This window comes from Sus scrofa, chromosome 15 (genome assembly GCF_054392235.1).
Source record: "Sus scrofa isolate SSC_HxYL_T2T_F1_AM1 chromosome 15, Sscrofa_HxYL_maternal_Yorkshire_Landrace_v2.0, whole genome shotgun sequence".
Classification (NCBI taxonomy): domain Eukaryota; kingdom Metazoa; phylum Chordata; class Mammalia; order Artiodactyla; family Suidae; genus Sus; species Sus scrofa.
In genome coordinates, this window is record NC_139397.1 from 110145184 (window position 1) to 110172055 (window position 26872).

At 40.8% G+C, this 26872-nt stretch overlaps 1 long non-coding RNA gene across 1 annotated transcript; it reads right to left on the minus strand.

Moving 5' to 3' along the window:
- Positions 1 to 1094: 1094 nt before the first annotated feature.
- On the minus strand, positions 1095 to 26872 carry LOC146396051 (uncharacterized). The gene is made up of 4 exons (XR_014829424.1): positions 26752 to 26872; positions 23763 to 23842; positions 19266 to 19374; positions 1095 to 7516 (listed from the first exon to the last, which is right to left on the minus strand). It is a non-coding gene; the product is annotated as an uncharacterized LOC146396051 (long non-coding RNA).

A 26872-nucleotide genomic window follows, 5' to 3' on the forward strand; every position in this document is an offset into this window, starting at 1 on the left:
TTGGCAAAATTTCCAATTAGTCACTGCAAATGATAAAGTCACCTGGGGACAATGCCCCATCGCCGGTTCCCTTTGCTTGTTTTAGGGTTCTTTCCAAGAGGGAGGCAGAAAGCATCATAAAGTGATTCACACCTGTTCAAACAGAAATTAGTTATTGCCAGCACAAGACACCCTTAAGTCCCTGCTCCTCTTGGGAAGGAAGGAAGGTTTTAGCACAGCACACTCTGGTGACCAGTGGTCAGGTTTGCTGGGGTGGAGGAGTCTCTGAGGAAGTGGAATTTTCGGTACTAAAACCAAGAAAGTCCTAGGAAAACCAAAAACTCATCATTCACCTTACCACAACCCAACACATCACAAAACTTTAGGGTGTTAACCGGCCACATTTGGCCAGATGCTTTGGAGTTCACAGAGAACAAATCACTTTTACGTATTTTAAATGTACTATTTAACAACTAGGCAAAAGCATTTATGTTGCAAACACAACAAATACACTCCATCTTGATGCAAAGAAACAACTTTATAATCTTGAATGTTTACTTACTTACTGCTTGTGAGGTTAATTTTTTAGAAAAATTTTATTATAGTTCATTTACAATGTTCTGTCAATTTCTGGTGATAATTTTATATGTGCACTTGGCTAGGTCATGGTATGCAGATATTTGGGCAAATGTTATTCTCGATGTTTTTGTGAAGATATTGTATTTAGATAAGATTAACATTTAAATCAGTGGACTTTGAGTGAGTAGGCCCCATCCAATCATTTGAAGGACTTAATAGAAAAAAGGTGGATGTCTTCTACTGAAGAATGAATTCTGCAAGCAGATTGCCTTTGGACTCAGACTTCTATTCTTCCTAGCCCACCAGCCTACCCTGCAGATCTTGGATTTGTATCTCCACAGCTATGTGAGTCAATTCCTTAAAATCTCCATCTCTCTCACACACACACGCATACACACACCCTATTGGTTCTGTTTCTCTGGAGAACCCTAATATACTGCTAATACACAATTTATATAACTTGGTAAAGTGATTTGTTTGGACCTTAGAAATTCAGACGGATTTTCTAGCATTGCCCTAGAATTCTGAAGCAACCATTTTTCATTTCATAAATATTTATTGAGGTCTCCTATTATTCATCACATTCTTGCATGTTCTGAATACAAAACTAATTTTATACATGAGCAGAAACTATGGGGGCAGTAGGTAAACAGATCCTTTATAGACGTCCAGCTTAGTTCATTGAGTCCTGACTTATCACATAAACCAGATTTTTCTTGATTCTTTGGCTTCATTGTCTTTACTTTCTGAGTGTCGATTACAGGCCATTCCATGAACACCTGACTCTCAATCCAGTGACTCATCAGGTAGAGATTCCAAAGACAAAATTCAGTCTTCCTTTCTCTTTCTCTTCATTTCAGATTTAAACAAACAGATATGTAATTATACTCCTCTTGGAATCTCCCCAGATTGTTTTTCTGGGTTCTTCTGAAAAGCAAGATTTAAGTTTTCTTCCTTTTACCTTGTACCATTGTTATATGTGTGTTGTGCATGTGCAAACACATACTCGCATACATACACACACACACCATTTGAGTTTTCAACACAAACGAAACATGCAAAAGTCTTCTTATTTTCTTCATTCTACACCTTGGCTCTGAGGTGACTGATCTGGTTGACAGGAGGTCTGTTCTATGGGCAAGCCTCAGCTGTGCTGCACATCAAGAACACTTTAGATTTTTAGCCAATTAAATCCCTTGATGCAGCATATGACACTCTTCTTTCCGTTCCTAGAACTAGTGTTGGAATTCAGAACTAGTTCTTGAACCACTCCTTCCCTGACCTCGTCCCTTCCCCCATCCCAGTGTTTCCCTAGTTACACTTTGTCAAGACTCACTGTTTGGACCAGTTTCACAGAAACACCTTGATTCTTCCCTTGATGATGAGAAGAATCATGAGAGAGTCTGAGAGTGAGCATGATGCTGGCAACATGATAGCTGTCACTTCACAGGCAGCCCAAAGAAGAGGAAAGATGTCTATGTGACCCCTCCCTTGGGCTACTCAGACCTGATATCCTGACTTTGTTATCCATATGGTAATAAGTTCTTATTTTTCCTGAAAGGGGAAATACAAGCCCAGCCCTTAGAGGAAATGATCAGTTGTAATCTCTTAAAAGGCTTAAAGAAGGTTAACAAACCAAGCGACTGCTCTTGCTGATGCAGCTGATCCCTGAGCAGCACTGACACTCGTCATTTCCTTACCCTTATCCTTGGCCAGCATTTTCGTCTGGTTTGATTTCTTGCCTGGTGTGGTGACACAGACATTCATTTCTGAAGGGTTTCAGCCCTAGCTGCCTTATTCTTATCAAGTCATTTTTGAGGCACTGCCCTTAAATAGATATTATTGGACACAGAAGAGCCTAGAGAAGCCCTAGTGAATCCCTTGGGTGCTAGACATACTCCTCTCTGTAGCACTCAAGGGAGTCATTATCAATCAGGCTGATGTATAGTAATTCTTTTTTGCCTACTGGTTCACTGGCATATGGAGCCCAAAGTGGTCATGTGGTAGTTGTGGCCCTGGGTTCAGCAGAACCTGTGGCAGAAGAGTTTCTACCTTGAGAACTTGATAGAACAACTAATTTAGCAGAAACTAAGCTTGTGGGGTTGAGAAGTTCAAATTCTTCAAGTGGGTCTCTTGGAGCTATGATGGAACAGGGTCAACCCTATATCATATAGGATATATATCCTATCTATCTATCTACCTACCTATATACATAGTGAATCAATTATATCATGAAGGGCAGAACCCCAGCCCCACAAGGTGTTGTCCCTTTGCTGGTACCTTAGCTGAGATTTCCAAAGGCCATCCCACTGTTCAATCAAGCTAGCTGCTTCTGAGTTACAGAATACACTTTAAAACTAGTGAACTTTCAAGCCATGAGCCTATTGTTGCACTGCCTTTGTTCTAAAATAAATCCTTTATTCTGAGGAAATGTCATATATATAAAGTCAGGCATTCTTAGGTGATGGTGTTGGCACAGGTACTATGGGAAGGGAGGGCAAACCTGTCTGCAGAGTATTAATCTAGGTAAGTATGAATCACTGGTCTCTTCAATGTAGAAGGGATCTGATGTAATTGATCTGCCACCAGCTCACTGGCAGGACTTTCCAAGATTGGGGCCATATCAAAAACTCAGCATCAGTCTCTGATCCTGGCAGGTAGGGAAGTCAGTTGCAGCAGGATTTAGACTCAGCCTTCGTGAGAGGGAGCCCATGTCTTTTTGACCCCTGGTTAGTTTCCATTCTTGCCATAGAAGCAACATGGCCCCATTGCATAAGCACTGGATGACTCATTAAAAAGCTGACTGACTTTCATTGTCTACTTAGTTGTTGAGAGCTCTGTATGAAATTGTTCTCTGGTAAAAATTAACACACGATAACAGATCTGCATGTATTGTGTTCACTCCCACTAATCTATGTTCTGGTAGACATCCTTGTCGCATGTTTTGTTCCATCTAAGTACTGACATTTGATCAAATCATTTCCCACTGCTCAGGAGCCAGTATGCACCCTTTCCCTGTGCCACTTCTCTTTCAGTGAAATGGATTGCCCCTAACTCTATCAGTGGGAAGATTTCTCTTAACCACTTTCCTTCAGGGTCAGTCTTGAGCAGCAGCTCACCCCTCATTAGCACCAACATATTACACTATCCCTTTTGTGAATCAGGCCCAAGTCCTTTTTCCTTCTGACAATTGCCATAGGGAACCCCTGATGATGCCATAGGTATAGATTGAAGGAAAGGTCTTGATTCAACAGAACTAGGGAAAGCGAGCCTAGGCCACCTGCCTATGTAATTTACTCAGATGTTCTGAACAGATGTCAGTCTATTCCTGAATGTACCCCTTCTATTATGCCATTGCTGTCATCCCCACCTTGCCCAATGACTTAATGGATCTGATAATGCTAAGCTCATGATAAGCAACTCTGTTTCACAGTCATTGGGTGTTCCATGATGAGGACTAAATTTTTATTTGTGACAAGTGTCCTGATATTTTTCCAAATAGGGAGTTGATTTCTGCCACAAAAGATGTAACTGTGCTCCAGAGTCTTAGGTCTGTACTATGATTCTTCTAATGAGACTTTTCAGAGATTCTACACAGTATTCTAACTCACAGATGACTTTAGAACCTTCAAACCAGATGAGTCACATGGCTCAAGTGGGAGAGCAGCTCTCACTGCAGCCTGAACTGGCTGAAGAGTCCTTTCTCTCTTGGACCTTAGCAATCAACCCTTCTTTACATAGATCTAATAGATCATCTCACTCCTAGGATGGTTGTGATCCATTAACTAACTTGAGTGATCCCTATGGATCAAAGCACAGGCTCTTCTGAGATGTTACCATAATTATCAACCTGAAGGCAGTGGGGCAGATCTTGAGGACAAGATCTTGGGGCAGATTGTCTTAGGACAAGTAAGAGTTTTTTCTCCTCTGGAGAGGGAGAAGGGGGTGCTTCTCCTAGCCCCAAAAGGCAGGGACATTTGGACATTCATGATAATCAGCCTTGTCTTCTCAATGCCCCCATTCCGGGTCTCAGGTTTCTATTCCTTTCCTCTCCAGACTCTCACTTTAACATAGGAGGACTTTGGGGCTGTGTGCTTTGCTCCTGCTATAACGTGCAACCCTCACATGATTTTCTTCCTTGTCTGCCTTGCAGCTGTAGGAGACAGGAGGTTTTTAAAAGCTGCCTTAGGGACCCTCTGGCTCTCACAGTGTGCTGTAAGTGGGCAATTAGCTTCCCTGAGTCTGTTATTTCTTTTTGCAAATCTTCCAATGCCAGCAAAAGCAGCCACCCCTTAAAACAATCCTTATAATTATCATTTCCCCTTTAACCACTACTTACAGCATCCACTTGACATACAACATCTTGCCCTTACTTATACCATATACCAGTTAAACTCAGGTGAATGTTTTAGCAATTGTGACATTGCTGCATACCAGGGATTAGGGACTCCCAGTTTACCGCCACAAAAAGGAACTCAAAATTCTAGCCTGAATGTCCAGTTTCTAAGGGCAACTCTTGTACTACTGCCTTTACCTAGGTTCTTAGAACCTGAGACAAAATCTTCTGTGCTAAAACATTATAGTAGGGTAGAATCCTAGGGAAAAAAGAGAAATGAGGATGAGGATGAGAGAGAACATAAGGAGGTGCACAGTGAGTTAGCCAGAGCCTCACCACAAACACATTAGTTGCTCAGTCTTAAAAAGACACCTCCACAGAGACCATGTGAAAACAACTGCATTTGGAACAGTCTGGGGGCAGGGGGGCGGGTAAGAGCAAGCAGTTTATGCGCAGGGGGGCTCTCATTTCTAGTCTCCCATTGGTCAAAGTTCACTGCATTGTGTTAATTTCCCCCCACATCTGAGTCATATCCACACTCCCTCCAGGAAGCCACTGGAACTTCTGAAGGCTCAGTCCAGGCAGCACCTGGCCACAGTGGTCTGATCTCCCTCACTGGTCTTGTCTGTTGAAGCTTCTCAGCCTGAGGTGACAACTCAGGAATGGCAGCCTGGCCTTCAGACCACAACAATGGATGGCCTGCAGCCAGGACCCTCCTGGCTAGGGAAGAGGGCTAATGGCGAAAGCCAGGCTTCAGGGGATAGGCAAAGATGAGTGGATCTGGGTGGCACATAAACTGGGTCTGGAATATTCATCTTCCCTTCAAGGAAGTACAGCTTGATGTTAAAGTTAAGCCCCCTTAACTGTGTGGCAAGCTGGCGCTCTACCTCTCTGAATGAGAACCTTTCCTCAGTTCAGAATTACATAGACTCACAGGACTAGAAAGATCTGTGCAAATCATTTTGTTTAGTCTCTCTATTTTTCAGATGAGATGCGTGTGCATTATAAAGCTTAGGTGACCCCGTCAAGCCCAACAGTAAATGGAGAAGCAGGACGCCCTCCATCTAGTGCAGGCTTCATTCCAAGCTATTGCACTGATAAGGCCAGTGAAGGGGGGTGGTTGGCACCCACTTTTGCCTTTATCCAAGTCTTTTGAAGGTGTTGGTTTAGTGAGGTAATGTCTAGGAGTTGTTTTAAGAACACTGAAGGAAAGATGTTATGTAATTTTGAAGCACTCTTGTTGGTTTTGGAACAAAAATTCTTTAAACAATACTAGCCTGCCTGGTCAGTGAATCAAAGTGAGTGTCAGAAGAATCTACATTTCCAGAGGCAAGACCTCTTCTTTGGATTTGAAATCGAGTGTAATACAGAGGAGGAAGTGCAATAAGCAAAGGGGAGTGTGTCACGTGAGTTACTGCTTGCCTTGAATTCTACGTCTATGCTCAACAACCCTCAAGGGCTGGCTTAGAGGTCTCCTTCCTCTGTTCTGTGTTTGCACCTAAGTGGAAACATAGCAGTCTGTGCCCTTTTTAGCACAGCTATTGAAGCAGCATTTGTCACTGTCACAGAGGTCAACATGCACCTAGAGCAGAGACCTCTTGTTCCTTGAAAATAGCCTCATTTCTAGCCAATCTATTTGTCTTTCCCTTGGTGGACACATTGACTTCAGTGACATCTGGAGATTCTTGCCCTCCTGACACAGATGCTGACAACCTAAAGATCTGAACTCCACCTCTGACAGCCTCCACTTCTGGAATTACAGAAGCTACATGGGGATGTACTGATTTCCTTTCATTTTATGTTCCAAATAATATCCTAGGAAACTCCCTGTTTTTATTTCCCATCTGAGAAAATTTTGAAAATAATTCTGGCTTGCTAAAATCTGTTTCCTATCATGTCTTAAATTAGCCTGGCACCAATTTCTTGAATATCTGCCCCAGATTTGTGGGAGGAAACTGATGAGCTGGCTTTGTATTTCCACACGTGGATGCCAACCGTGGTGTGCCCTGGCACTGCATGTGGAAGTTTTCTGCCAAGGGCAGAGTTTCACTCCTGATTTCAGAGCAAATCAAACCCTGAATAAGAAAACAACTATAGACAGGAGGGAAATTTTTTTTCTCTTCAGTCTGTCAGCTTTTCTCCTTATATCCCATTCCACCACTGAAGGATCCATTGATATGCGACAGGAAAAATACAGATTAAATGAAACTCAGTGAAGTGTGAGAAAAAGCATAGGTAGTTTCCAGGCAAGACTGTCACATCAGCGGTGCAAGTAAAGCATTTCAGCTAGTGTTTTCACCACATAAAGGATGCTCGCTTTGAGTGCCCGCCAGGTACTACTCTAGAGGCTGAAAATCTCCTCCTGGAATGAAAGTAATCACACATTTACTTTTGTGCATATAAGTTTCCTATTTTACCCCTTTTAGCTTGAGAAAGTCTATTGCCCTTCTGTGGCACCATGATGTCAAAGATTGGGAAATATACAATCATGCACTTCTTTGGTTGTTTCCTGAATTATGCAGGGTGTTCTTTCCAGTGAATTCTACTCTGGAGGCTTTCTGAAATGTCAGGGTCTATTGCCTGCTGCCCAGGAGAATCCATTACAGGCTTGCACAAGTGGAGCTAAAAAAAAAAAAAAAAATTCAGGCTTTAACCACTAATGGAGACTGGCCCAGGGCTGCAGAATTGCAGAACTGGACCCTCTAGAAGTGGGCTTTCTTTCTTTCTTCCCCACCCCAAACCCCGCCTTTTTTTTTTTTTTTCTTTTTTTTTTGTACAAAGGAAGCTTGTTGAATATAGACGCTTTTCCGACCTGGGAGATGCAGCAAAGCCCATAGAAATCCAAGAAGGGCAATCTCTGAATCTTTGATAGACAATGGAGGACTCTGCCTCACCTTGAAAATATATATTTACGTATGGTCAGGCCACTCAAGATGTCTGTTCTCTTGCTCTCTGTACATCCCCTTGCTCAACCAGCCCCTGCTTCACTCACATAACTATCCAATATCTTAATTATAGGGCTTAATCAGTAACTGCCTACATGTTTGCCCCCTGCCCCAGCTGCTGGTTTCCCTGGTAACTGATGAGCCAACCTAACATCAATTCCCCCTGTAAATGGAAGCCTCTTTCTCCCCCAAGTAGCAAAGATTGCTGCCAAGTCCTGCCTGCCACCTACCATGCATGGTGGTGTCACTCTAGGATGCTTTGCTTCCAACATGTAAGATTTCCTATCCAATAAACCATTGATGTCTCTTATGCTGTCTCTGGACTCTTTCTTTGGTCTTGAGACTGGGCAGTTACAAGACTTCCAGGCCGGTGAGGTGCAGCCCAACATCTCAGTAGAAAAATCTGAGTAACAACAGTACCAAAGTTCTTGGGGTGTCTCTGGGATTTGACATTGTCTCCTAGTGTACATTAGGGTCCTGACCTCCTACATGAACACAGATGCAGAGTTGTCACCAAACCAAGGAGCAGGAATGTTCACAAGTGCTATGCACTGGCATAGATGAACTACTTGTATACATGCGTATGCAACACTATAGTATAATATCATAACCAGGATAGTGACAATAAATCTTTTGCTCTTATTTATATGTATATTAATGGTATCATTTAATAAAATATAAATTTTTTTAAATATGTATTTTAAGACAGCCTCAGATATTTATGAAAACCTATGCATGAGAGGCTTCATTATAATACTAAAATAGCAAAAACTAAAAATTACATTATGGCATATCTCAAAAGCTAAATCTCAAATTATTGTTGGGAAGTGGGGCTAGAAGTGATTTTTATTTTCCTTCTATGCCTATTTTTTTCTGTTCTATAATTCAATATTACATTTATGATAAAAATTTTAATTTTTTTTTTTAAACACAACTTCCCTTTGGGTATGATATGGACACAGTCTTAAAGTAAACATACAAATAATCTAGCATGGTCTGAATTAACCTTCAAAAGGGCCTTGTTTAGTTTTCTGACATGCATTTTTTTAATTTAATTTAATTTAATTAATTTTTTGGTTTTTTTTTTTTTTTGGTCTTTTTGCCTTTTCTAGGGCCGCTCCAACAGTACATGGAGGTTCCCAGGCTAGGGGTCCAATCAGAGCTGTGGCCGCTGGCCTACGCCAGAGCCAAAGCAACGCCAGATCCGAACCACATCTGCGACCTATACCACAGCTCATGGCAATGCCAGATCCTTTACTCACTGAGCGAGGCCAGGGATTGAACCCGAAACCTCATGGTTTCTAGTCGGATTCATTAACCACGAATTCTGAGCCATGATGGGAACTCCTAATTTTATTTTTTAAATTATTTCCCCAATATAATTTTTTTTATACTGTACAGAATGGTGACCCAGTTACACATACATGTACACATTCTATTTTCTCACATTATCATGCTCCATCATAGGTAACTAGACATAGTTCCCAGTGCTACACAGCAGGATCTCATTGCTAATCCATTCCAAAGGCAACAGTCTGCATCTATTAACAGCAAGCTCCCCAACCAACCCACTCCCTCCCCCTCCCCCTCGGCAACCACAAGTCTATTCTCCAAGTCCATGATTTTCTTTTCTGTGGAAAGGTTCGTTTGTGTCCTATGTTAGATTCCAGATATAAGTGATACCATATGGTCTTTGTCTTTCTCTTTCTGACTTACTTCACTCAGGATGAGAGTCTCTAGTTCCATCCATGTTGGTGTACATGGCATTATTTTTTCTTTTTTATGGCTGAGTAGTATTCCGTTGTGTATATATACCACCTCTTCCGAATCCAATCATCTGTTGATGGACATTTGGGTTGTTTCCATGTCTCGGCTATTGTGAATAGTGCTGCAATGAACATGTGGGTGCATGTGGCTTTTTTAAGGAAAGTTTTGTCCGGATATATACCCAAGAGTGGGATTTCTGGGTCATAGGGTAGTTCTACGTATAGATTTCTAAGGTACCTCCATACTGTTCTCCATAGTGGTTATACCAGCTTACATTCCCATCAACAGTGCAGGAGGATTTCCTTTTCACCACACCCTCTCCAGCACTTGTTATTTGTGGTCTTATTAATGATGGCCATTCTGACTGGTGTGAGGTGGTATCTCATGGTTGTTTTGATTTGCATTTCTCTAACAATCAGTGATGTTGAGCATTTTTTCACGTGCTTGGTGGCCATCTATACATCTTCCTTGGAAAAATGTCTATTCAGGTCTTTTGCCCATTTTTCCATTGGGTGGTTGGCTTTTTTGCTGTTGAGTTGTATAAGTTGCTTGTATATTCTATAGATTAAACCCTTGTCCATTGCATCATTTGAAACTATTTTCTCCCATTCCGTAAGTTGTCTTTTTGTTTCCTTTTGGTTTCCTCTGCTGGGCAAAAGCTTTTCAGTTTGATTAGGTCTCGTTGGTTTATTTTTGCTTTTATTTCTGTTGCTTTGGGAGATTGACCTGGGAAAATATTCATAAAGTTGATGTCAGAGAATGTTTTGCCTGTGTTCTCTTCCAGGAGTTTGATGGTATCTTGTCTTATAGTTAAGTCTTTTAGCCATTTTGAGTTTATTTTCATGCATGATGTGAGGGTGTGTTCTGGTTTCATGATTTGCATGCAGCTGTCCAGGTTTCCCAGCAATACTTGCTGAAAAGACTGTCTTTTTCCCATTTTACATTCTTGCCTCCTTTGTCAAAGATTAATTGAGGGAGTTCCTGTTGTGGCGCAGTGGTTAACGAATCCGACTGGGACCATGAGGTTGCGGGTTCGGTCCCTGGCCTTGCTCAGTGGGTTAAGGATCCGCGGTTGCCATGAGCTGTGGTGTAGGTTGCAGACGCAGCTCAGATCCTGCATTGCTGTGGCTCTGGCGTAGGCCGGGGGCTACAGCTCTGATTTGACCTTTAGCTTGGGAACCTCCATATGCTACGGGAGCGGCCCAAAGAAATAGCAAAAAGACAAAAAAAAAAAAAAAAAAGATTAATTGACCATAGTTTTCTGGGTTTATTTCTGGGTTCTCTATTCTGTTCCATTGGTCTATAAGTCTGTTTTGATACCAGTATCACACTGTCTTGATGACTGTGGCTTTGTAATATTGCCTGAAGGCCGGGAGAGTTATGCCTCCTGCTTGGTTTTTGTTCCTCAGAATTGCTTTGGCAATTCTGGGTCTTTTGTGGCTCCATATAAATTTTTGGATTGTTTGTTCTAGTTCTGTGAAAAATGTCATGGGTAATTTGATAGAGATTGCATTGAACCTGTAGATTGCTTTGGGTAGTATGGCCATTTTTACTATATTGATTTTTCCAACCCAGGAGCATGAAATATCTTTCCATTTCTTTACATCTTCTTTAATTTCCTGGATGAATGTTTTATAGTTCTTCGCATATAAGTCCTTTACCTCCTTGATCAGGTGTATTCCCAGGTATTTGATTTTTTGGGGTGCAATTTTAAAAGGTGTTGTCTTTTTGTATTCCTTTTCTAATATTTCATTGTTAGGATACAAAATGCAACTGATTTCTGAATGTTAATCTTATATCCTGCTACTTTGCTGAATTTGTTGATCAGTTCAAGTAATTTTTGGGTTGAGTCCTTAGGGTTTTCTATATATAGTATCAAGTTTTCTGACATGCATTGTTAGTTCAGCTGTTAACTCCATTAACAGCGTCTGTGTATACAAATATATCTTAAATTGAGATAGTTAGGTTCACATGCTGTAGCAAGGAACAGCACAGAGAGATCCCTAGTATACATTCCCCACTTTCCCCCAGTGCTAACATTTTGCTAAACTCTAGTGTAATATCACAATCAGGATATTGAGACTGATACGATCCATTGATGTTATTCAGATTTCCCCAGTTTTACTTGTGCACATTTGTATGTATGCCTGTGGTGCACATACATGCCTGCATTAAGTTCTGTATGACTTCATCACCTGTGTAGGTCTATGACCAGCATAGTTAAGATATCAAACAGTTCCAACACCAAAAATATTCCTTATTTTGTGGCCCTTTTATCACTACACCCACCTCTGTTGTGCTCACCTTCCCAATCTTTCCTCTCTGGCAACCACCACTCTGTTCTCTGTTTCTAAAGTTTTGTCATTTCAAAATGTTATAAAATGGAATTATATATGATGTAACCTTTGGGAATTGGCTGTTTTTGCTCAGCATAAGTCCCTGGAGATTCCTCCAAGTTGTTGCAGCCATCATAATAACCCGTTCCTTTAAACTGGTGAGCAGTATTCCGTGTTATATATATATACCACAGCTTAACCATTCACCTGGGTTGATTTCTAGGTTTGGCTACTCCAAGTAAAGCTGCTATGAACATTTGTGTACAGGTTTTATGTGTGACTGCATATTTTCATTTTTATGGAGTGAAAACCCTATGAATGCAATTGCTAGGAAATATGATAGTTGCATGTAGTTTTCTAAGAAACTTCCAAACTGTTCCCAAGTGGCTGTACCATTTTACATGCCCAATGGCAGTTATGAGTTATTCGATTTCCCCACATTCTTCCCTAACATTTGGGATTGTCACTTTTTAAATTTCAGTCATTCTGTAGGCATGTAGTGATATCTCATTGTGGTTTCAGGATATGCTTCCCTAAAAGCCAATGATGTTTCCCATCTTTTGAAGTGCTTGTTTGCTGTTGATCTTCCTTGATGAAAACCTCCGTTGATGTCTTTTTGCCCCTTTTCTGAATGGATTGTTTGCTTTTTAGACTCTTGAGTTAATAATTCTTTACATGTTACAAATGTTATCTCTTACCATGTAGGTAATTTGCAGATAATTTCTTCCAGTTTATAACTTTTCAGATGCTTCACATGGGCTCTCACAGAGCAAAGGTTTCAAATTGTATGAGGTATAATTTGTTGATTTATTTTTCTTTTATATATTATAGTTTTAGTGCAGAGTCTAAAAATTCTACCTGGTCTTAGGTCTCAAAGACTGTTTGCTTTTTTTTTTTTTCTAAAAGTTGTGTGATTAAGTCTATGATTCATTTTGAGTTACTTTTCATGTAATGTTTGAGACTTAGGTCAAGGCTCATTTCTTTCCTTCCCCTTCCCTTTTTTCTTTTCTCTCTTTTCTATAATGTTCAACTGCTTCATCACCATTTGTGTGTGTGTGTGTGTGTGTGTGTGTGTGTGTGTTTTGCCATTTGTTGGGCTGCTCCCGCGGCATATGAAGGTTCCCAGGCTAGGGGCTAATCGGAGCTGTTGACACCAGCCTACACCAGAGCCACAGCAACTCGGGATCTGAGCTGCGTCTGCAACCTACACCACAGCTCACGGCAACGCCGGATCGTTAACCCATTGAGCAAGGGCAGGGACCGAACCCGCAACCTCATGGTTCCTAGTCGGATTCGTTAACTGTTAACCACTGCGCCACGACGGGAACTCCTCATCACCATTTTTTGAAAGGCTGTCTTATCTCCATTGAACTACTTTCTCACCTTTGTCAAAAATCAGTTGGGTTTTTTTGTGTGGATCTATTTCTGGATGTCAATAGCATTTTGACACAGTGTCCACTTCACATGGAGAGATAGAGAATGAGGACTTACTGTTTTACTGCACATGAAAGAAGAGGGGTCTCTGTGGGGTGACTAGTGTAATAGAGCCAAATGCAGAATCAGTGAGTAAGCACAGAACCTGGCCCACAAAGCAAGCATCTGCCTGGCAATCACTGAAACATCAAACCTGAGCTTTAAAAAATTACTCTTACTGAAGGCATACAGCAGAAGATTGTGATCAGTTCTCTGCCTTCCTATTATCTTTGATTGTTTTTATCACTTAAAGGAGACGGCGTTCTTTCATTCCCCACTATTTTCTGTTATAGATAATCAAGGACTAATTTTTAGGATTTCTATTTTTGACTCTCAGTATTTGCCAGAGGTGATAATTATCACCTTCAAAGTGGTGTTCCCCCATTAATCCCCTGCTGTCCATGTATTTGCAAGTGTCTAGACAGGTGGTTGAATGGCAATGCCTCTCAGGTGTTCTTCATGTTAAGAGGTCACCATGAACCTAGGGGGCCCCAGGAATCATCTCCAAGAAACCTATCCCAACCATTAAAAACAATGAAAAGACAACCCATAGAATGGGAGAAAATCTGCAAATGATTCAACTGACAAAGGATTAATCTCCAAAATATACAAACAACTTATACAACTCAACAAAGAAAAAACAAACAACCCAATCAAAAAATGGACAGAAGATCTAAATAGACATTTCTCCAAAGAACACATACAGATGGCCAGCAGGAACATGAAAAAATGCTCAACATCAATAATTACTTGAGAAATGCAAATCAAAACTATAGTGAGGTACCACCTCACACCAGTCAGAGTGGCCATCGTTAACAAGTCCACAAACAACAAATGTTGGAGAGGATATGGAGAAAGAGGAACTCTCCTTCACTGTTGGTGGGAATATAAATTGGTACAAGCACTATGGAGAACAGTATAGAAACACCTCAGAAACACCATATGATCCGGCAATCCCACTCCTGGGCATATATCCAAACAAAGCTTTCACTGAAAAAGATATATGCACCTGTATGTTCATCGCAGCACTCTTCACAATAGCCAAGACATGGAAAAAACCTAAATGTCCACTGACAGAAGAATAGAATAAGAAGATGTGGTATATATACACAATGGACTACTACTCAGCCATATAAAAGGACAAAATAATGCCATTTGCAGCAACATGGATGGAACCAGAGACTCTCATACTGAGTGAAGTAAGTCAGAAAGAGAAAGACAGATACCATATGACATCACTTACATGTGGAGTATAAAATATGGCACAAATGATCTATTTACAAAACAGAAACAGATCATGGATATGGAGGACAGACTTGTGTTTGCCAGGAGGGAGGGGTGAGACAGGGAGACTGACGGGGAGTTTGGGGTTGGTGGATGCAGACTGTTACATTTGGAATGGATGGGTGATAGGGTTTTGCTGTACAGCACAGGGAACTGTATCCAGTCTCTCTTGGGTAAGAACCTGATGGAAAATGGAAAAAGAATGGGTGTGTATGGGTAGCTGGATCAATTTGCTGTACAGCAGAAACTGAAGGAACATTGTAAATCAACTATACAGTAGTAAAAAAATTTTTAATGTAAATTTTAAAAAAAGAAATCTAGCCTTGATGCATCTTACTTTACACGGGTGCCTCATGGTATTTTCTCGGAATCACTGAAACAACTTCATCTTGAATTTGTTCACATTCTTTGATCACTTGGAGAGGTTTTTGAATGATAAACTGATTGTAACCTGGAATTCTCCCCAAACATATGGAAGTTCCTGGGTCAGGGATCAGATCCGAGCCACAGTTGCAACCTACATCGCAGCTGCAACAACACAGGATCCTTTAACCGAGTGTGCCAGGCCAGGGCTCGAACCTGTGTCCTGGTGCTGCAAAGATGCCACTGATCCCATTGCACCACAGTGGGAACTCCTGAGATTTAACTCTTTTTAATCAGAGTAATCTATATATGGATGGGTACACACAACAAACACTTTACCATTTCTTAATATTAAGGGAACAAATCATCCCCTTCTCTGTAAGATATTTACAGCATCCTGTCCTTTTTTCTTCCCCCATGGGAGCCTCTTCATCCTTGTTCATGTGTCTCATAACACATGGGGAAAAGACTCATTCTCTCTTTTCCTTTTGCTCCCTTGGTATTTTCCTCTTCTTCATCATATTTTAATTATATTTCTTCATATCTTCCTTTTGGTAGGGGTAATGAATTATAATTTTGTGGTTTGAAATATTTATGAGGACTAAGTGTGTGCTTCCATCATAGTTTCTTAACATTTTAGCTTCTTAGACTATGTAAAAATAGTTTCAACACACAATTCAAATTAAAGCTTTGAAGTCGAAAAGGAAGGCTTCAGGTCTATTCTGATTGGGGGCTATTGGCATGAAGAAGCAGCAGGCAGCTAACTAGAATCTGGGAATTGCTGTGCAATTGGTTAGGAGTGCATATTGGACTTTCTCTGGTTGGTCCTAAGCAGGAAGTGGGGCCAGAAACTATGAAAGCTGTCTGTTATTAATCAAATTCTACCTGTTTGGGGCCAATTATTATAGGGAATTGCTTGGTTTCATGGACTAATTGCTAGAGAGAGTAATCTGACTTCCTGGACTATATAGTAGGTTGGCTTTCTGGGCTTATTTCTACAGAATATGGGTCAAAGTCCTATTTTTAAAGTCTTACCATTGTCTATGAATTTAAGGAACTTATCTATGAACAGATAACAGAATTAAGATTCAGATTTATGGTACCACAGCACACCAGTCAGAAAGGCCATCATTAGTTAAGTCTACAAATGACAAATTCTGTAGAGGGTGTGCAGAAAAGGGTACCCTCCTACACTGTTGGTGGGAATATAAATTGGTACAACCACTATGGAAAAACAGTATGGAGGTTCCTCAGAAAACTAAATATTAGAAGTGTCATATGATCCAGCAATCCCATACCTGGGCATATATCTGGACAAAACTACAATTCAAAAAGATACATGCACCTATGTGTTCAGAGCAGCACTATTCACAATGGCCAAAACATGGAAACAAACTAAATGTCCATTGGCAGATGAATGGATTAAGAAGATGTGGCACATCTCTTCTTAATGGAATACTATGCGGCTATAAAAAAGAATGAAATAAATGCCATTCACAGCAACTAAACGTTCTCATAATGAGTAAAGTAAGTCAGAGAAAGATAGACACCATATAATATCGCTTATATCTGGAATCTAAAATGTGGCACAAATGAAATAGACTCACAGACATGGAGAACAGAGTTGTGGTTGCCAAGGAGGAGGGGGAGGGAGTGGGATGGACTGGGAATTTGGGGTTAGTAGATGCAAACTATTACATTTAAAATGAGTAAGAAATGAGGTCCTACTGTGTAATACAGAGAACTATATCCAATCTCTTGTGAGAGAACATGATGGAAGATAATAAGAAAAAAAGAATGTAGATGTGTGACTGGGTAATTTTGCTGTACAGGAGAAATTGACACAGCATTGTAAACCAACTATTCTATTTTATCCCCAGGCCAGGGATACAATCCAAGCCAGAGCTGCAACCTATGTGCAGCTGCAGCAACACTGGATACTTAACCCAATGTGCCAGGCTAGGGAGTGAATCTGGGCCTCCATGGAGACAAGCCAGATCATTAACCCACTGCGCCACATCAGAAACTCCCCAACTATTCTTTAAAAATTTAAGAAAAAAAAAGATTCAGATTCATGATGTCTAAGTTTTTTCACCTCAATACACTGTCTCTGTGGAAGGATTCCCAGAGAGAGGGTAGAAGACATAACTGAGTTGGTAGATATGGTTACTTTTTATCTGATACTTGCCAGTGGACACTGTTAGTTGCTTACTCATCCAACTCTCATCTTCCTTCTTAACTGATTTTATTCAGATGTAAGTCCCCTTGTCATGCAGCAGGACTGACTCAGGGAAAGTTGACTCCTTCTCCAACTATAGGAACCCTGATTTTTCTAAGCCAAACAGCACTTGGCAATCTCCTGGTAGCCTTTTCCCTCTGCCATCCCACCCCAGGCATAAATTTGTGACCTAATTTGGCCCAGAAAGAGTGGAAAATGAAGAGAAGACTTTCTTTCTAGTTGGGTGGCACCCTTTGCTACTGGTTGCCATAACTGACCATAAGGGCAAGGAACTTAGGTGAAGTCAATGCTGTGAGTAATAGAATCAAAGGGGAAAGAGAACATGGGTTCTTCATAATGTCAACAAAACACTAACTTGACCAATTCTGCAGCTGCCCTTCCCATTAACATCTGTTATAAGAAATAATTTCTTCACCAAGCCAGTATGAGTTGGGTTTTCTGATATACAGAGTCAAAGTATCCTGGCAAACACAGCAGCCTAGCAACGAGTCTTTGACTTCATACTCTCTCCCGAGTTCAGTGGTGAAACTGGACGTTCAATAGAGCAAAATGGTTAAGGGCAATTGCATCAGACCCAGGATGCCTATGCTCAAGGCCAGATCCACTTCTTTGTAATTGCTGACTTTGGGAAAGCTACCCAATTTCTCCATGCTTCACCTTTTTATTTAAACTGGAGATGATGATTATAAAAACTAAAATGTGTCAAGTGCTCAAAATAGTGCCTGGAACGTTACAAGAGCTATCAGTGTTCATTGTTGGTATTAATATTTAAAACTTAGGAAATACTACTCCCTAACCTTTCTTCCAGAATTAAAATAAAAACTTCTTGCTATTTAAAACTATAAATCACTTTCATTACTGAAGCAGGTGAATCCTGCTTCAAATATGCACAGCCAGGCTCCAGCATCCCAGGAGCAATCAGATGAAAAGGGCCATTTCTTTTTTTTTTTTTTTTTTTTTTTTTTTTGGCTGCATCCACAGCATATGGGCCAGGGATTAAACCTGAGCTGCGGCTGTGACCCACATCACAGCTGTGGCAACACCAGATCCTTAATCCACTGCACCACACTGGAAATCCAACCAGCACTGCCACAAGAGACAATGCCAGATCTTAACCTGCTGCATCACAGCAGGAACAAAAAGCCTCTTTACATGCCTCATGTCCTGACGATTCATGTTTCAACCCTGTGTTCAACAGGCTCCCTTTTGCTTTCATTCTGCCTCTTCTTAAGTTTTCTAACCATCTTAATAACTATGTCAACATCTCTTTAAAAATTGTTTAAAACCCACCACTTTTAGACAATTTTTCTGAGGGAGTGACACCTCGTCCAGTTCTGATTACATCAGTGTTCTATCTTTCCAATGGGAATGTTCAACCAAGAAAAGAGAAACTACTGCCCAAACGTTTGCTCTATGCCAGAGACTGCTAATTATTTTCACTATTTCTTGAGTAATATATTTCTATTGATGACATACACACAAATTGCGTTTTAAGAGTTTGTATCAGTCAGAATAACCTGGATTACATATGAGTAGCAAATATGCCCCCAATTTATGTTGGTTTAAATTAACAAAAGCTTTCTTTCCTTTCAGTCTACAAGTCCTTCTTAAGTATGTGGGATGGGGGAACAGTGTTCTCTTTCAAGAGTCAGTATATTTTTTTCTTAGAGGTTCATTTGGTAAACATTTTGGGTTTGCAGATTATGCTGTCTCTCATTGCAACAACCCAATTCCACCATTGTAGCTTGAAAGCATATGTAGACAAATGGATATGACTTCATTCCAGTAAAACTTTATTTATAAAAGCAAGCAGCCAACCCAGGGGCTGTAATTTGCTGAGTCTGCACTACATTATCATCACTCTGGCACCCAGGCAAAAGAGGCTCCCTCATTTGTAATGCACCCATCATGGTAGCAAGGAGAAAAAAGATCAGGAAGAACCATGCACAAGAAAAATGTTTTACCTGGAAGTGACTTATGTTTGCTTGCACTCATGTTTGATTGACTATAGAAAATCATATGGCCACATCTGAGTTCAATATATGGAGGTGGGGAAGGAGCCCAGCTGTGGTCCTAGAAGAGGAAAACCAGAAACATAAGCCCCTGCCCCATCTACTGTACATTGCATTGTTCTGTTGGTCATCTCTTTTGGGGCTATATTTTTGCTGAGCTTTATATTCCTAATTAAAGAAATGAGTTATAAAGCTGTGGTTTATTCCATGTTCTTACAGGTGTATTACTCAGTTTCTGGATAAAACGGGCCTCTTTTTTCTTGCTTTTCTCACCTAGCCTCTGGGCTTGTTATTACTCAGCAACCAGAGCACTAAAGAGACAGAGAGAAGGTGAAGTATAAAATGCAAATTCATCCACCTCAAATGTAGCTCCTGGGCCCAGTACCACCCATCTAGGAAAGTCCCTTTTGAGGGCCCATTGTCAGGCTTAGGGGCTGCAGAAGTTTGCGGTATTATTATAATCTAATTTACACAATATTCAAAGTAACCATTCTTTGGGGTAAACTCTGGCCTGTGTTGAACAGCTAAGCATATTAGAAGTGTGTGTGTTTGAATATTACAAAACCAATTTGGTCAGCTTCTCAGTACCATCTTCTTTTCCTCTATTTCCTCTTTATATTTTCTCTTCCCTTCTTCCTAATGAACCCGGATGTTTTCAGAGTCAAAGTTAGGTTGGAGGGAGCAGGATTTAAGGATTGTTTTTTTTTTTTTTGGTTAAATTTCCCTGGCCTATGTGCCTAATCATACCTTCCTCCACATTTCTTTCTCTCCTTCATCCATCCATCCACCCATCCAACATCTAAATGAGGACCTATTATTTGCCAGGCTCCATGTAGAAAGGTACTGGGGATATGACTACAAATAAGAACAATAGTCTCTGCCCTTTTGTAGCAAAACTTTCATGAAAAAAAAAAATGTAATAATTGCTAAGAAAGCGGAAGAATCCTGCAAGTTGGAGTTCATAAGGGAGCATCCGTCTCCTGGAAGCTAAAGCTAAATTAGAGGGGAGAGGTCCTATTACTCAATGTGAATGCAGGTACTATTGGGGGATTTTATACAAACACTTTTTGTTCGTTAACATTTTGCTCCCACTGTTTATGCTACTGCTATCTCGAGGTTTAGAGAATAGCAGAAAGCCAGCAAATTCTCAGTAGATTTCCCATTTGTAATACATTTCTCATATCTTGTTTTGGTTTAAGATCAAATTGCCTTTAGGCCTACCTCTGATTCTTGCCAGAAGGAGCTGGCTCTTTCTCCACTCAGCTGAGAAAAGCATTGTTCAGGTGAGAATTTCACAGAATTTGAATAAAACGGAAACTTTCCAGGAAATAAAGAGATCAGGAAAGCCATAGAGTCCCTATTTTGTTACTTCCAAGGCACAAGATTGAGATTTTATGTTCTCTATCATTTTGAGGTTTTCTTTTGTTTCAATTTTTTTTATTTTGTGGGAAAAATATATATCTAATTGTAATGCAGACTAAATAGAATGAATACAATATTTAAATATAAAGGCATATTAAGAAAATAATCCTTACCTAAAATCAGCACTTCATTCATGCAAACAGAACCATATACAGTGACAACTCATTTATTTTGCAACCTGGAAAAATGTATTATTCTATATTACAAATTTCCAGAAAGCATGCTTCTTTTGGTTGCTCTTTTGTGAACAAACTTTGAAAACTAAGGTATTTTGAATTGAAATATTTCTATGATATTTCCTATTTCTTAAACCAAACATAATTTATTCTTTTCTTGAGGACTCCAAGCATAATGACATATTAATTCAAATGATTATAATTTTCTGTAGGATATTGGTGGCCTGGGAGCCTACCTAAGTGGTCTAGGACAATTTATCTCAATAGGTGTTGACCATAATGTTGGGCTTTAAAAGTATTTACATAAAACCTACTATGGGTTTGGTTGTTTGTATTTTCTGGAGGGTTTTTTTGTTCGTTTGTTTGTTTGTTTTTGGTGTCTCAATTCTTAGGGGTGTCAGAAATCCCTTCTCCCAGGTATCATGTATCTGCTTCCACAAGACTAACAAAAATAACAATTTGTTACTTTTGATTTATGTTGAACATATTTTTAGGATAAATTCAGGTACATAGAACAAAAGTAAGAGCTGTTAAATCAAAATAGCTTATTTCTGTCTCATGTGTAAAAATTCCAGAGATAGGCCATCCACGATGAATATGACACATCTTGAATTTCTTAGGGACTCACGCTCCTTCTAGATCTCCCCTACAACATCCATAGGCCCTGTCTGTTATAGTCACAGTCTGAGAGGACTCCTAGAATCATCACAGCAGGGCAGCCTGCAGATTGGAAGGCTGGAGGACAGAAGGGTTGGGTCTCACCTTTGAGGGACCCTTCTGGCATTGCCTACAAAACAACACTTCTGCTTGTCTTCCATTGGTCAAAAGTTTATCACACTTATATTTGAAAGGAGACTGAGAAATAGAGTTTTTAATCTGGCTGCATGACTTCCCTGACCAAACCTGAGTTTGAAGGGAAGAAATGGAAGGTATGCTGGGGCCAACCACTAGCAGTCCCTGCTGTATTCCCACACCAAATATCCAAACCTCTTATTACAGAGTCTGAATAATGTGGATTTCTCCTAGGAAGTAAAATGAAAGGCATTTAATGCACAGATTTATATATCTTAATCACTACAAGATTTTGAGAATTTTTCCAGATTCTCAGCTGGGTTCTAAATAACTAAATTTGTCACACACATGGCATTTGAACAATGGAGGTGCTATTATGGCTGAAGTGAATACTTACATATAAAATCCTTTTCTAGAATTCAAGAAATTTTAATGTGTCATATCACATATATGCTTTCCAAATATGGGAGTTTCCCCTTGAAATACAAGAACTGTATGTGACCTGAACGGTTTGGATTAGGTCCTTATATTTATTTACATCTACTCTCTTTATCACTGTTTCTCAGTTTATAGAATTTATACCACTACTAGAAATAACTTTTTCACATTATATAATTCCTAGAGTATCAGCAAAATCTTATATTTCATTTGCTTTCTATATATATTTTTTTGTCTTTTGTCTTTTTAGGGCCATACCCACAGCATATGGAGGTTCCCAGGCTAGGGGTCTAACTGGAGCTGTAGCTGCCCGCCTACACCGCAGCCACAGCAATGCAGGATCCGAGCCCTGTCTGCGACCTACACCACAGCTCACAGCAACGCCGGATCCTTAACCCACAGAGCGAGGCTAGGGATGGAACTCACAACCTCATAGTTCCTAGTCAGATTCATTTCCACTGCACCACGAGGGGAACTCCTGTTTTCTATATTTTGTCTCTCTAAATCTATTCCTTGCGATATTTGAAATTTTGAAGTGAAGACAAAGTACAAATGAAAATAGGATGTCAATTTGTATGTTTAATACATTAGGTCAATGGGATCTACTGTATAGCTTAGGGAACTCTACTCAATATTCTGTCACAACCTCTATGGGAAAAGAATTTGAAAAAGATTGAATATGTGTATAACTGAACCACTTTGTTGTATAGCAGAAATTAACACAATATTGTAAATCAACTATCCATCAATATAATTTTTTAAATGAAAAAATATATAGAATTTGTGTTTGGCAAGGATCACTGGGGGCGTTATTTTTGGTTCCCTGGTATTGGGTTTAAAAATTAAAACATTTGGATGAGCTAAATGCATGTCTGATCTAGAACTGGGTCTCATGCCCCTGTGACCTTGAGTGCCTTAGTTCTCTGGGTCACTTACATGGAGGCACACATGCTCTGCTGGTGAATTGTATGGGCTGGATTTTAACTGCCCTGATCTAGCTGTGCCAACAAATGTGACTTCTCTCTGTGAAGTAAACATGGAAAGTGGAAACAGCTCATTTCTGGGCTGGTGAGCAGCTTCTGTGCACAAATACAACTGCACTGGTTGTTTACAACTGCCATCTCCTCTGGTAAGGATGGGAAAGATCATCCTAGTTACATACCAAGGACACACTAAGCAAGATTTCCACCCCTTCTAGGAGGAAGTCCACCCCATACTCCATCTCCTGCCCCTAGAGCATCCACCACAGCAGGAGTCTGGCCATTCCCAGGCAAGCCTGGGGAGAGGCGCCTGCACTGAGGCAGATGACAAAGAGTTCTTTGTTTCTACATTTGACGTGATGAACACAGCTCACTCTGCTTTTACTCCCGTACTTCAGCCATTCCTGGTCTCAACCTGTGCACATGAAGTTATGACCATGGCAGTTAAGTGCTTTCTCAATATACCATTAAAAGGAAAAGGTGAAAAGATGCATAGGCATCTTCTGTCTGCACCCTCTGCAGGGACCCGCCTCCTCTGTGCATTATGCCTGGACTCTTACCCATTACTGCAGGAGAAGAATGTGCTAAATGCTGGAGTTATAGAGATAACTGCAATCCAGTCCCTGCCCTCAGGTACTTACAATCTTGTTGTGGAAACGGTGAGAAGTCACAGTGATGAGATGAGGGATCTTGACTTGATCCAGCCCCTCTGGTGAACGAACTTGGGTTAAGTGGGGAGAAAATAAAAAGGATGGATGTCTTATTCTGCTCAGGCTGCCACAACAAGATACCATAGATTGGGTGGCTTGAACAATAGACAGCTATTTTTTTCATAATTTTGGAGCCTAAAAGTCCAGGATCAAGGTTCAAGTCAATCTGGGTTTCGGTGAGAGTTGCAGACAGCTTCTTTCGTGCTTGTCTTCACATGGCATTTATTCAGTCTGTGCACTGGGGGGAGCAAGTTGCCAAGCTGTATGGTGTCTCTTCTGATAAGGACCCTAACCCTATTGGACCCTTACGACCTGATTTAAATTTAATTACTTCCTTACTCCAAATACAGTCACATTTGGGGGTAGGGCTTCAACATATGAATTTGGGGGAGACACATTCAGTCCCTAACAATGGTTTGAGATGAAACACCTGGAAGGGCAATGGGTCTCCCAAATTTTATTTTTGTTCTTGTGAAGATTTGCTTAAAAACAAGTGACTTGTTCCTTTAAATTATTCCCATTGGCTTAACTCCCCTCCTCCTAGCTTAGGGCCTCAGCCTCAGAAGCTACTTCCAATTGAGGGGGATGGATGATGCTAGATGTCCTAAAAAGAGCTGGAGTAAGCGCCTGAGTGGTGAGCTGGAGTGGCAACATCCTGATAGTCCTTCAGACTGCGGTTTAGGAGTAATCACAGTTCCTGGAGTTCCCGTCGTGATTCAGTGGTTAACAAATCCGACTAGGAACCATAAGGTTGTGGGTTCGATCCCTGGCCTTGTTCAGTGGGTTAAGGATCTGGCTTTGCCTGAGCTGTGGTGTAAGTCACAGAGGTGGCTTGGATCTGGCACTGCTGTGGCTCTGGCATAGGCCAGCAAATACAGCTCCGATTAGACCCCTAGCCTGGGAACCTCCATATGCCCCAGGAGCGGCCTTAGAAAAGGCAAAAAGACAAAAAAAAAAAAAAAAAAAAAATAGAGTAATCACAGTTGCAGATCTAAAGCCAAGCAGAGCTCCAGGCTGAGATAAAAATATTTAGAATGGAATTTCTCCAAACAATGTATAGAATCCGGTTGCTGGAAGGCGCAGAAGACAGTAGAGGAAATAGAGGACTGTGTCAAGGTAAAGAAGTAAGGGGGAATAAAAGGAACCTGGCTGAGGGGCAAAATTTACTTTTATCCATGGCTCTAAAAATGATCTGAGGGGAAGTCTCCTGGTGGTCTAGTGGTTAGGATTTGGCACTTTGACTACTGCGGCCTGAGTTCAATCCTTGCTCTGGTAACTGAGAACCCACATCAAGCCACTAGAGACCACCTCCCCCCCCCAATATAAAAATTAAAAAAATAGAAAGGAGCTGACATTCACAGGTATATACTGAGGCTCTGTATGCTCAAGGTCATTGCCTCACTCAGAGACCTTTCTGTGCCTCCCCTGACTCTCAAGACTGCTATCAGGTTTTCCCCAGCTAGATTTCCCAGGTATCTCTCTACATGGAAACAGATACTATGGGGATTTCTTGTTCTCCCCATCCCTCCCCTATGGGTCACTTGGAGCCAGTGCCTGGAAGCAGGAGAAACAGGCGTAATCAGGGTGGAGCAGTTGGATGGAGCAGTGGACTGAACGTTCACCTCCAGGCATCTGTTATAACAGTTCCTGGGGAGAGATGGCTTAGGTTTCTGTAACTCCAGAAAATGTGGAGCCTTTTCCCTGCTCTGCCATGTAGCACAATCCCGGAGGGTACAGTTTGCACCAAAGTCTACACGAACAGTGTGCCGGAGTTGTGCAGTGCACAGTCTGCGAGGCCATTCAAAGTGCCCCCGCTTCTCCCTGGAGCTCCCTCATCCTGAAGGAATCAGTTACTGCACTCATCTTTTCTAGTAATAACAGGAATAGAATAATAACGGGAATAGAAACAGAGCCAATAACATACAAGGCCAAGATTGATGTGCTTGTGCAGGAAGCTTGATTTTCCATACAATTATATTTCTCTAGGACATACTTTGATATTGGAAGTGACCTGTACCTTTCATGGATCTCCACATTAGATTTCTTTTAGCTTTGCAAGGGGCAATTGGACTAAGAAATGTAATTATTTATTCCAGGTAAATGCTGCCTTCGCTCTTCGAATATCTAAATCTGCTCTGGGAAAAAAAATAGGTTGGTAATTCTTCTATTTACAAAGCTGACTTGATGTAGTCTGTGGTGGACCAAACATACGCAAAATTATTTAAATGAGGGCTGGAAAGTACGAGGTGTTTCTGAGGTTTTCAAAGCAGCAAAAAGATTTTTTCTTCACTATTTAAAATCTAGCAGTGATGCATACTAATCTCCCAAGAATCCCTAAACCAGTGGCCCTAATATGTGGGCCCTGTCACCTGGGAACTTTTAAAAATGCAAATTATCAGGGCCTACTCCAGACCTACTGAATCACATTCTGAGGGTTAAAGCAAGCTGTGCTTTAACCAGTGCTGCAGGTGATTCTGATGCATGCTCATGTTTGAGAAGCAGGATTCTAGGTCTAAGAAAGGAATTCTCATTCTTGGCTATATTTAAGAGCCCCCTGGGGAACTCTTAAAAATCTGATGCCCACGGCTACACCTCAGACCAATCAGAATCCCTGGAGGGGGAACTCAGGCATAAGTCCTCCAGGTGATTACAATCTGCATCCAAGGTTAAGAACCACTTATTGTCCTAGGAGCAATACATCTCACCTTTTAGCATGTATAAAGATGACCTGGAGTACTTGTTAAATATTCAGATTAACCCCCAGAGATTTTGATTCAGTAGATCTATGGTAAGGCCCAGGAATTTACATTTTTAGCCAATAGTTCAGATGCTGTTGTAGAAGGTCCATGGAACCCTAAGGAACAAGCACTACTTTAGAGTCAGGACTACTTAAAGAATCTTGAGGAAGGGCTGTGCTTACCAGTGGGAATTAAGATGCCATAGCTCTGAAGAGGTCAGTTGTAGGGTGATGGTTGGTAACTTGACCTTTAGTGGTGATCACTTTGCAGTGTATGCAGATGTCAAATTAAAATGTTGATCAC